The sequence below is a fragment of the Callorhinus ursinus genome, unplaced genomic scaffold (genome assembly GCF_003265705.2).
Source record: "Callorhinus ursinus isolate GAN/ISIS: 27379988/994484 unplaced genomic scaffold, GSC_fseal_2.0 scaffold13, whole genome shotgun sequence".
NCBI lineage: Eukaryota > Metazoa > Chordata > Mammalia > Carnivora > Otariidae > Callorhinus > Callorhinus ursinus.
Window position 1 is genome coordinate 42,474,218 of NW_027397075.1, and position 9,739 is coordinate 42,483,956.

Here is a 9,739-nt window from a genome sequence, read left to right on the forward strand (position 1 = left end):
GGGAGGAAAAAAAATGCAGCTCTGGAACAGACAGGCACAAATCCTTCCTCTTCTCTTCCTTTGCTTATTTTTCTTCTTATAATAGATTTAAGCAATAAATGAAATTTGGACATGGATCTGAATGTTACCGAATTGCAAATACATGAGTTTCCCTTAGAAAACCCAGAGAATCTTAAATAAAAGGTCAAACGAGGCCCTGAATTTTCCAAGTAGCCTAGGAGACAGTCTGAGCTTTTATATTCCTTTCCATTAAGAAGACCCCCAATGGTCATGGATAAGAACATGGGTGCAGAAGTCAGGCATATTGGACTCAAGCCCCAGTTCTGCCTCTTCTTAACTGTGATCTTGAGCAGTTAAACCTCTTGAGGTTTCATTTAACACACTTAGAAAATAGGAATTATTATCTCATAGGCTGGCAATGAATGTTACTCAAGAACATGTGAATATCAAGTTTCACCCAGAGCCTGGTATATTAAGTGCCCAACTTATACTACAAAGAGAGTGTTGGTTTTATTACCACTCATGACTAAAGGGCAGCCATGGGCTGTCCATGTGGCATTCTACCTTGCGGTCAGCCATCATGGACCATTTCTTGGTTACTTGGAGGAGATTATCTAAATTTGGCTAAAGAAATAGGTCTCCCAAAGACAGTAGGGGAATAGGAACTGCCTCATAAAATTGTAAGCATCTCAAGAGGAAATAGCTGTGAAAGCATTTCATGAATGCTAATATTAGTTATTAGTAATATTTCCTAGGAAGCAGTGCAATGGTATACACAGAACATGCACTTAAGACTCAGACAAACATGAGTTCCAGTGCCAGTTCTGTTTGACTTTGGACAAGTTCTTTAACTCCCTGAGGTCTCCATCTGTTAAAATGGTACCATTAATACTTACCTTGCAGGTTGCTGCTAGGATTAAAGGAGCCAATATATATGAAAATATCTTGCTTAACAGCCTGTGCATAGAAGGCATTCCTTGATGAATGTCAGGTTCTTTCCTTCCTGTGGTTCCTCTTCTATTGCCTAGTCAAGAATTTCTGATGCATATTCAGAATCCAGATGCCAGGGCAGAAAAAAAACTTTGAGATGACAGAATCAAGATTAAATTAAAATTCTAATAGATTGGAACACTGAGGCTGAAACATTAAGCTAAAATTAATAAGGATATATATGAAAACTGGCATTTTGTTTCAATATACACTTAGTGCAAAAGTATATGATGGAATTGTGTGTCTATGCATGTATGAGCATGCACATGAATGTGTGTAAGCACAGTTCACATCTTGGGCTTCAGTGACAGAAGCACTACATACCTGAAATTCATTCTTCCATTGTTGCCAGCTCTGGTTAGACCATTCATAGGGCATTGTGTCACATTTGGGAGCCATGGTTTTTAAGAAGAAACCCAATACAAGAAAACCTCTCCAGGGACATTGCCAGTGTGGTGAGTACCCTGGGGAATGGCTCAAGGAGTCAAGTCAGGGAACTGTACCAAGAAAAATAGAAGACTAAGGAAAAACATGACAGCTATTTCTTTATTTAGTTTAAACTCAACATGCAAAAAAAAAAAACAAACCCAAATTATCAAGTCAAAAAATGGGCAGAAGACATGAACAGACACTTCTCCAAAGAAGATACACAAATGGCTAACAGACACATGAAAAAATGTTCATCATCATTAGCCACCAGGGAAATACAAATCAAAACCACATTGAGATACCACCTTATGCCAGTTAGAATGGCAAAAATTGACAAGGCAAGAAACAACAACTGTTGGAGAGGTTGTGGAGAAAGGGGAACCCTCTTACACTGTTGGTGGGAATGTAAGTTGGTACAGCCACTTTGGAAAACAGTGTGGAGGCTCCTCAAAAAATTAAAAATAGACCTACCCCCTCTTCATAGGCTGGCAAGGAGAAGGCCATGTTCAATTCGAGCACAAAGATCATGAAGCCCAATGGCGAGAAGCCAGACGACTTGGAGTCCGGCATCTCCCAGGCTCTCCTTGAGTTGGAGATGAACTCTGACCTCAAAGCCTAGCTGAGGGAGCTGAATATAACGGCTGCCAAGGAAACTGAAGTTGGCGGTGCTCAGAAAGCTATTATCATCTTTGTTCCCGTTCCTCAGCTGAAATCTTTCCAGAAAATCCAAGTCCGGCTAGTCCTTGAATTGGAGAAAAAGTTCAGTGGGAAGCACGTTGTTTTTATTGCTCAGAGGAAAATTCTGCCTAAGCCAACTCAAAAAAGCCGTACAAAAAATAAGCAAAAGCATCCCAGGAGACACACTTTGACAGCCGTGCATGATGCGATCCTGGAAGACTTGGTTTTCCCAAGTGAAATTGTGGGCGAGAGATTCTTTGTGAAACTGGATGGCAGCCGTCTGATCAAGGTTCATTTGGATAAAGCACAGCAGAACAACGTGGAACACAAGGTTGAAACTTTTTCTGGTGTAAGTTCCCAGAGTTTCAGTTGTAAAAAAAAAATGACTAAATAAAACTTTCACAGTAAAAAAAAAAAAAAAGACCTACCCTATGACCCAGCAATTGCACTACTGTGTATTTACCCCAGACACAGATGTAGTGAAAAGAAGAACCATATGCACCCCAATGTTCATAGCAGCAATGTCCACAACTGCCAAACTGTGGAAAGAGCCGAAATGACCTTCAGCAGATGAATGGATAAAGAAGGTGTGGTCCGTATATACAATGGAATAGTACTCAGCCATCAGAACAGATGAATACCCAACTTTTGTGTCAACATGGATGGGACTGGAAGAGATTATGCTAAGTGAAATAAGTCAAGCAGAGAAAGTCAATTATCATATGGTTTCACTTATTTGTGGAACATAAGGAATAACATGGAGGACACTAGGAGAAGGAGGGAAAGATGAAGGGGGAGATTGGAGGGGGAGACGAACGATGAGAGACTGTGGACTCTGAGAAACAAACTGAGGGTTCTAGAGGGGAGGGGGGAGGGGGGATGAGTTAGCCTGGTGATGGGTATTAAGGAGGGCACGTACTGCATGGACCACTGGGTGTTATATGCAAACAATGAATCATGGATCACCACATCAAAAACTAATGGTGTATTGTATGGTGATTAACATAACATAATAAAATAAAATATAAAAGAGAACACAGATGGGCATGGTGTCATACAAGAAATAACATAAAGTTGGAAGTTTTAAGGAGACAATTTTGACTCCTAACATCTTTATTTACTCATAAATTCATTCACTTCTCCAACAAACATTAATTGAATTGAGTGTACACTGAATGTTAGACATGTTTCCTTGTAGGTAGTAGTATGCCGACAAATGTTTAACAACCAGCTCTCCAGAAAAAAAAAGAAATCCTGATTTATAGCATTTGCCAATATCTGTGGTATAAATACTTCCACCATAGCTGATTGCAAGTAATCAATATAAATGCGGAATTGGGAAGAGCTCTGACCAGCTGGCTCTGTCACATTGGGGCAAGCTGGCTTCAGCACATGCCTAGTGTATGTTCTGAGGATGCAGAGTTCAAAGGCAGTCCTACATGTAAGAGACCTACAGTTTAGTGGAAGAAACCACTCCAATTCAGCTTTGACCTTGATGCGCACTTGGTTCTGACAGAGGTCCCAAACCTGATTTGGAGGATGGGACTAATTGGGTTGGCTGGGGAGAAAAGCAGAGGGAAGCGCATGCTGACAAAAGGAGCAGCAACTCTAAACATGCAGACTCTGAGGAGGTTGTGCAAGTCTATTTTTTGCTTTTTGTTTTAAATGTCATTCTTTTTTAATTAAAATATAGTTGACATACAATGTTATACTAGTTTCAGGTGTACAACATGGTGATGGGACAATTCTATTCGTTTCTTAATGCTCACCATATTAAGTATAGTCGCCATCTGTCACCATACAGTGTTATTGACTACATTCCCTATGCTAGACTTTTCATCTCTGTGACTTATTTACTCTGTCACTGAAAGCTTATACCTCTTAATTCTCTTCACCTATTAGCCCACCCCCCAACCCCTTCCCCTCTGGCAACCACCCATTTTTATCTCTGTCTTTATGAATCTATTTCTGGGCTTTTAAAATTTGTTTTGTTTTTTTAGATTCCATATGTAAGTGAAATTATGTGGTATTTATCTTTGTCTGAGTTATTGCAGTTAGCATCATACCATCTAGTCACATCCGTGTTGTTGCAAATGGCAAGACCTCATTCTTTTTTACGGCTGAGTAATATTCCATTGTCCATATATACTACATCTTCTTTATCCATTCATCTATCAATGGATGTTTGGGCTGCTTCCATATCTTGGCTGTCATAAATAATGCTGAAATAAACATGGAGGTGCATATATCTTTTCAAATTAGTCTTTTTGTTTTCTTTGGGTAAATAGCCTGTAATGGGATTACTGGATCATACGGTATTTCTGTTCTTAATTATTAAGAAACCTCTATACTGATTTCCACAGTGGGTGTACCAGTTTACATTCTCACCAATTGTGCATGAGGGTTCACTCTTCTCCCCATCCTTGCCAACATGTATTCCATGTCTTTTTAACAATTGCCATTCTGATTAGTGTGACATGATTTCTCATTGTGGTTTTGATTTGCATTTCTCTGATAATTACTGATGTTGAGTGTATTGTCATTTTTTTGGCTCTCTGCATGTCTTCTTTAGAGAAATATCTATTCATGTCTTCCCATTGTTTAAATAGATTATTTGTTTTTTGAGATTGATTTGTATAAGTTCTCTTATCTATCTATATATAAGAGATATATATATCCAAATATATATATATATATATATTTGGATATGAACCCCTTATCAGATATATCATTTACAAATATCTTCTCCCATACAGTAGGTTGCCTTTTTGTTTTGTTGATGGTTTCCTTCGCTTTGCAGAAGCTTTTTATTTTGGTGTAGTCCCAATAGTTTATTTTTCTCTTTGTTTCTCTTGCCTGATGAGACCTATTTAGAAAAATGTTGCTAAGGCCAATGTCTAAGAGATTACTGCCTATGTTTTCTTGCAGGAGTTTTATGGTTTCGGGTCTCACATTTAGGTCTTTAATACATTTTGAGCTAATCTTTGTGTATGGTGTAAGAACGTGGTCCTGTTTTATTCTTTTGCATGTAGCTGTCCTGCTTTCTCAATAGAATTTATTAAAAAGACTATCTTTTCCTCTTTGTATATTCTGACCTCCTTTGTCCTAGATTAACTCAGAGTATAAACGGGTTTATTTCTGGCTCTCTATCCTATGCTATTGATCTATGAGTGAATTTTTGTGCCAGTACCATACTTGTTTGATACTCTGCAGTATAATTTGAAATCTGGGACTTGATACCTCCAGCTTTGTTCTTCTTTCTCAAGATTGCTTGGCCAATTGGGGTCTTTTGCGGCTCTATACAAATTTCAGGATTCTTCGTTCTAGTCCTGTGAAAAATACTATTGGCATTTTGATAGGGATTGCATTGAATCTGTACATTGCTTTGAGTAGTATGGACATGTTAACAATGCTAATTCTTTCAAACCATGAGTGTGGTATATCTTTCCATTTGTGTAGTATCCAATTTATTTCATGAATGTTTTATAGCTTGCAGAATACAGGTCTTTTACCTGCTTAAATTTATTCCTATGTGTTTTGGAGGATAAGTTTCACTCAGGAAGCTGACACTGAAGATATGTGGCAGCCAGAAGATGATAATGTATTTGAGGCTAATTTTGAAGGCAGTGAGGAATGGATGGGAGGTTTTTAACGGGAGTTATGCAGTGATATTTACATTTTAGAAAGTTCACTTTGAGGGAAGGGTAGGAAAAATGATTGCACTGGGTCAAGACTGGAGGTAGAGATACCAATGAGAAGCCTCCCTGGGTCACTGACAAAACTTGGTAATGGAGTGAAGGTAGTGACACTGGCAAATAGGAGGGTACCCATCTAAGTAACGTCAAAAACGTTAGGATAGACGGGACAAGATGACAAGGGGAGAGAAGACTAGGGCGTGGTTGTGATGGATCTGTAAAGGGGGAGTGTGAGTTAGGGAGGGTGTACAGGATTATTGGTCAGTGGGAGTGACATCCCTCTTTTTTTTAAAAAAAAGATTTTATTTATTTATTTGAGAGAGAGCGCATGAGACGGGGGAGGGTCAGAGGGAGAAGCAGACTCCCTGCTGAGCAGGGAGCCCGACGTGGGACTCGATCCCGGGACTCCAGGATCATGACCTGAGCCGAAGGCAGTCGCTTAACCAACTGAGCCACCCAGGCGCCCTGAGTGACATCCCTCTTGTTAGGAACCAGTTCTTACAAAGACCTCACGTGGAGAGCTTTTTAAAATGCAAATTCCTGGACTCTATCCTTGGATATCCTGATTTAGTAGGTGGAGCTGGGCCCATACATCTGCATTTTCAAAGCACTCCAGGAGATTCTATTGAACCATGCCTTTATTCATCCCCTCAACTGATATTTACTATGTGCCAGGCGTCATTTTAGGCACTGGAGAGGCTAAAGTGAATGAGACAAACTTCCTGTTTTTGTAGAGCCTTTAAGTGGGAGAGACCAAGAATAAACAAATAAAATGTCTACGATAAGCAATGTGTAGGGAGCTATACAGTCTATGAAGAAAACGCAGGATAAGGGGATGACATTTAACGGGAGGTGGGGATAGGATTGCTATTTTAGGTAAGGTAGTTGGAGAACCTTCTCTAAAAAGGTGACATTTATCCCAGAACATAAAAATAAGTGAAAAACATAGAGAAACACTGAATTTAAAAACATAGGAAAAGATGTAAAATTGGCAGAGATGGAGTGGTAAGTTCTGTTTTGGACATGAGTTTAAGCTCTGTGTTAGGCCATCCAGTGGAGTGGGGCTATCCAATAAGCCACTGAATATATCAGAACTCATGGAGCAGATCGGGGCTCAGGATATAGATTTGGGAGGTGTCAGGTTGTACATGGTGGTTGAAGCGATGAGAGTATGTAGAATGAGAATGGAACCCAGGGAAATAACTCTCTTTTGAGGCAGGTAAAGAAAGGATTTTGGGAGGGAAAATGAGAGGTAACAGTCAGATGGGGAGTGGGACTAGGGAAGAAGACCCTTTCAAGGAAGGAGATCCAGAGAGGTTCAGAAGCTGCCCAGAGGCCAAGTGAAATAGGGCGAGAAATATGTCAATTGTATTGGGCAGTGGAGGATCATTTTCTATCTTGAGAGCAATTTCATTTCAGAAGGATAGTGGAGGGGGAGGGGGTTGGAGTATAGCAAATGGAGGAGGTGAAAAGTGGAGATAGTTGAAGTAAAACCATTCATTCAAAAAGTTATCAAAAAAAGAAAAATCCTAGCATGGTGAATGAAGGGCATAGTGTTGCGGAGGGGGGGGGTTGGATTTTTTTAAAACTGAGAAACTTGGGCATGTATATATGTTAAGGAGAAAGAGCCAAAAAAGAGAGGATGGGGGAGGGGAGTAATTAAGGCACTGATGAAGGAGGGTGACTGAGGTCTTACCCCTGAGACTAGAAGAAAGAGTGAATGCTTGTGCAGATAAGGTTCTTCGTAGGTTTGGGAAAGAATGGATTTTTAACCTAACAAACTTTATTTTGCTGTGAAGTGGAAGTTAGAGCTGTTTGCCAAGAATGGGGTGGGCAGGTGGTCTAGGCAGAGTTGGGTAAAGTGGCAAAGGGAGGTAAAACGTCCTTGGAAATAGGTTAGTGAGGGGACAGGACAGCCTTGTGATGTTTGGGTCATGGCTCAGTTGAGTTAGAGGCCCTGACTTTGACGACCACTAGTTGGTCCAAGTATGTGTGTTTATCCAACAGTACTTAGTGTCCAAGGAGGAGGGAATTGGATAGATCTGGTGTTGGGATTTTGCCCCATGCGTTTAGGAAGAAGGGAGAGAAAATTAGCACTATCAAAGGAAGCTATCAGTGTTTCTGGAAGGAAAGCCTTTAGTCATGGGCGGACCATTGATCCATCTCTCCCTCTAGCACTGAACTGGTATAAGGACTGCTTGCTCAGAATCACCTAGGAGCTTGTGATGCCTGTACTGAATCTCTGAGGGACTGGGCCAAGGAATTTGCATTTTTACAAGCTTCCTAGATGATTTTAATGTATACAAAAGTTTTAAAAGTACTGCTTCCTGACTCCTACGATCACTTGACAGCATCCTGATACATCTCCAGCCCCATCAAAACACCCCCAAATGGAGAAATAGTTTGGCCACAGATCACATCGCAGAGGGCAAGCCTCCTCACTTGTCTCCTGCGCACGATGTAGATAGGTCAGACCCTCAACTTCCCCTAGCAATACTGAGCTGCCTGGAGAGCATCTCTGTCATATCGGATAAATAGCAAGAGGGCAGGTCCCAGCCCCTGGCAAACTTCCGCAGGCCCCTCTGAACCTCTGCCTTGCTGGGCCTCCCCAGCACAGCTGGCTGCAAAAACATCGGCTGGTCGCAGCAGGATCCCTAGGGCTCCAGCTGCCCACCCCTATCCAGGAGGAGCCTGTCCTTTTGCTGGCTCTGCTATACATTCACCTGGAGCTCCTGGTGGATCCCACTTCCCTGCAGCTCCCAGCCGCCCCTTCACGGAAGAGAGAGCGGGAATTTAAGAGCCAGAATTAATTAGGCAAATGTCAGGCGGGCATGAGTCACAGCAGCCCAAAGTATTTTAGTCGATTACAAATGGGAGCCCTCACAGCAAGGAGGAGCCTGCAGCCCTGTCAGCCGCCCCCACAGGCGCTGATTTAAGAGCCGCGCTAGGGGCCGTCTCTCATTGACCCAGCAAACTCCAGCCAGGACTCTGCAAGGGGGTGGGGGTGTGTGTGGGGTGTGTGTGTGTGTGTGTCCGTCCCCGTCCCCCACCCAACCCTCTCAAGGAATCCTTTCAGAGCCTGTTTGGATAATGGGACACTGAAATAAACAGCCCAGCCAAACTAGAGGTTTGTGTAGGCTATAAATTGGAAGCATTCTCAGTGACTAGAAGGGGCTTAGCCAAAGAGAACATTCCCAGAAGCCTTAAGGGAACCAGGCACCTGCCCATCCTGAATGTTGTCTTCAATTTTTTTTCCAGACTCAATGGGCCAGATTCTCATCCTGTCATTCTCTAAGCTAAGGAGCATCAGGGAAATGGTTGCAATTTCTTGTGTGATACCCTGGCTTACCAGAAGGGCTGAGTCCTTTTTCTCTAGAAATCTGTCTCCTTCTCCCTCCCCTGCCCCCACACCCATCCCCCAGACCAGGCTATGATTATCAAATAAGTGTAAAACCTAGGAGTCTTTAAGATCCATTTCCCTACCTTTTAATGAGTTTCATTCATTTCTTCAGCAAAATTACAAAAAATGGTATTATGCTCCATACTGTTAGTAAATGCATTTGCTGCTCTTGGTGGCTTTAATCTATGAAGAGAAGACCTGCACATCCTGAAATATAACAAAAAGTGGAGATTGACAAAAGTACCATGAGAGATGCAGGAAGAGAAAAAAGGCAATGAATATTGGAAGAAGTGGAGATTACCTCAAATTGGGATGTCCAGGAGGGCTTCCAGAAGGAGGTGGCATTTTAAGCATTTGCGTTTGTAAGCATGACTATCCAGGTAGAGAGGCTGGACCTCTTTCCTGAGCTCAGATTAGTGAGTGGCAGAGTAGGGACCAGTGGTAGACCTCAGTTCTGAATCCACTCCAGTGATGTGAGCCATTAGGTGGTAGGTTTTCCTTTGTCAGGCAATTCAACCTAACAAAATTTGTGAAGTATTTATGACTA

General features: G+C 41.7%; 1 pseudogene; it reads left to right on the plus strand.

Moving 5' to 3' along the window:
- Positions 1-1,921: 1,921 nt before the first annotated feature.
- Positions 1,922-8,602, plus strand: LOC112828479 (small ribosomal subunit protein eS7-like; annotated as a pseudogene).
- Positions 8,603-9,739: the final 1,137 nt, after the last annotated feature.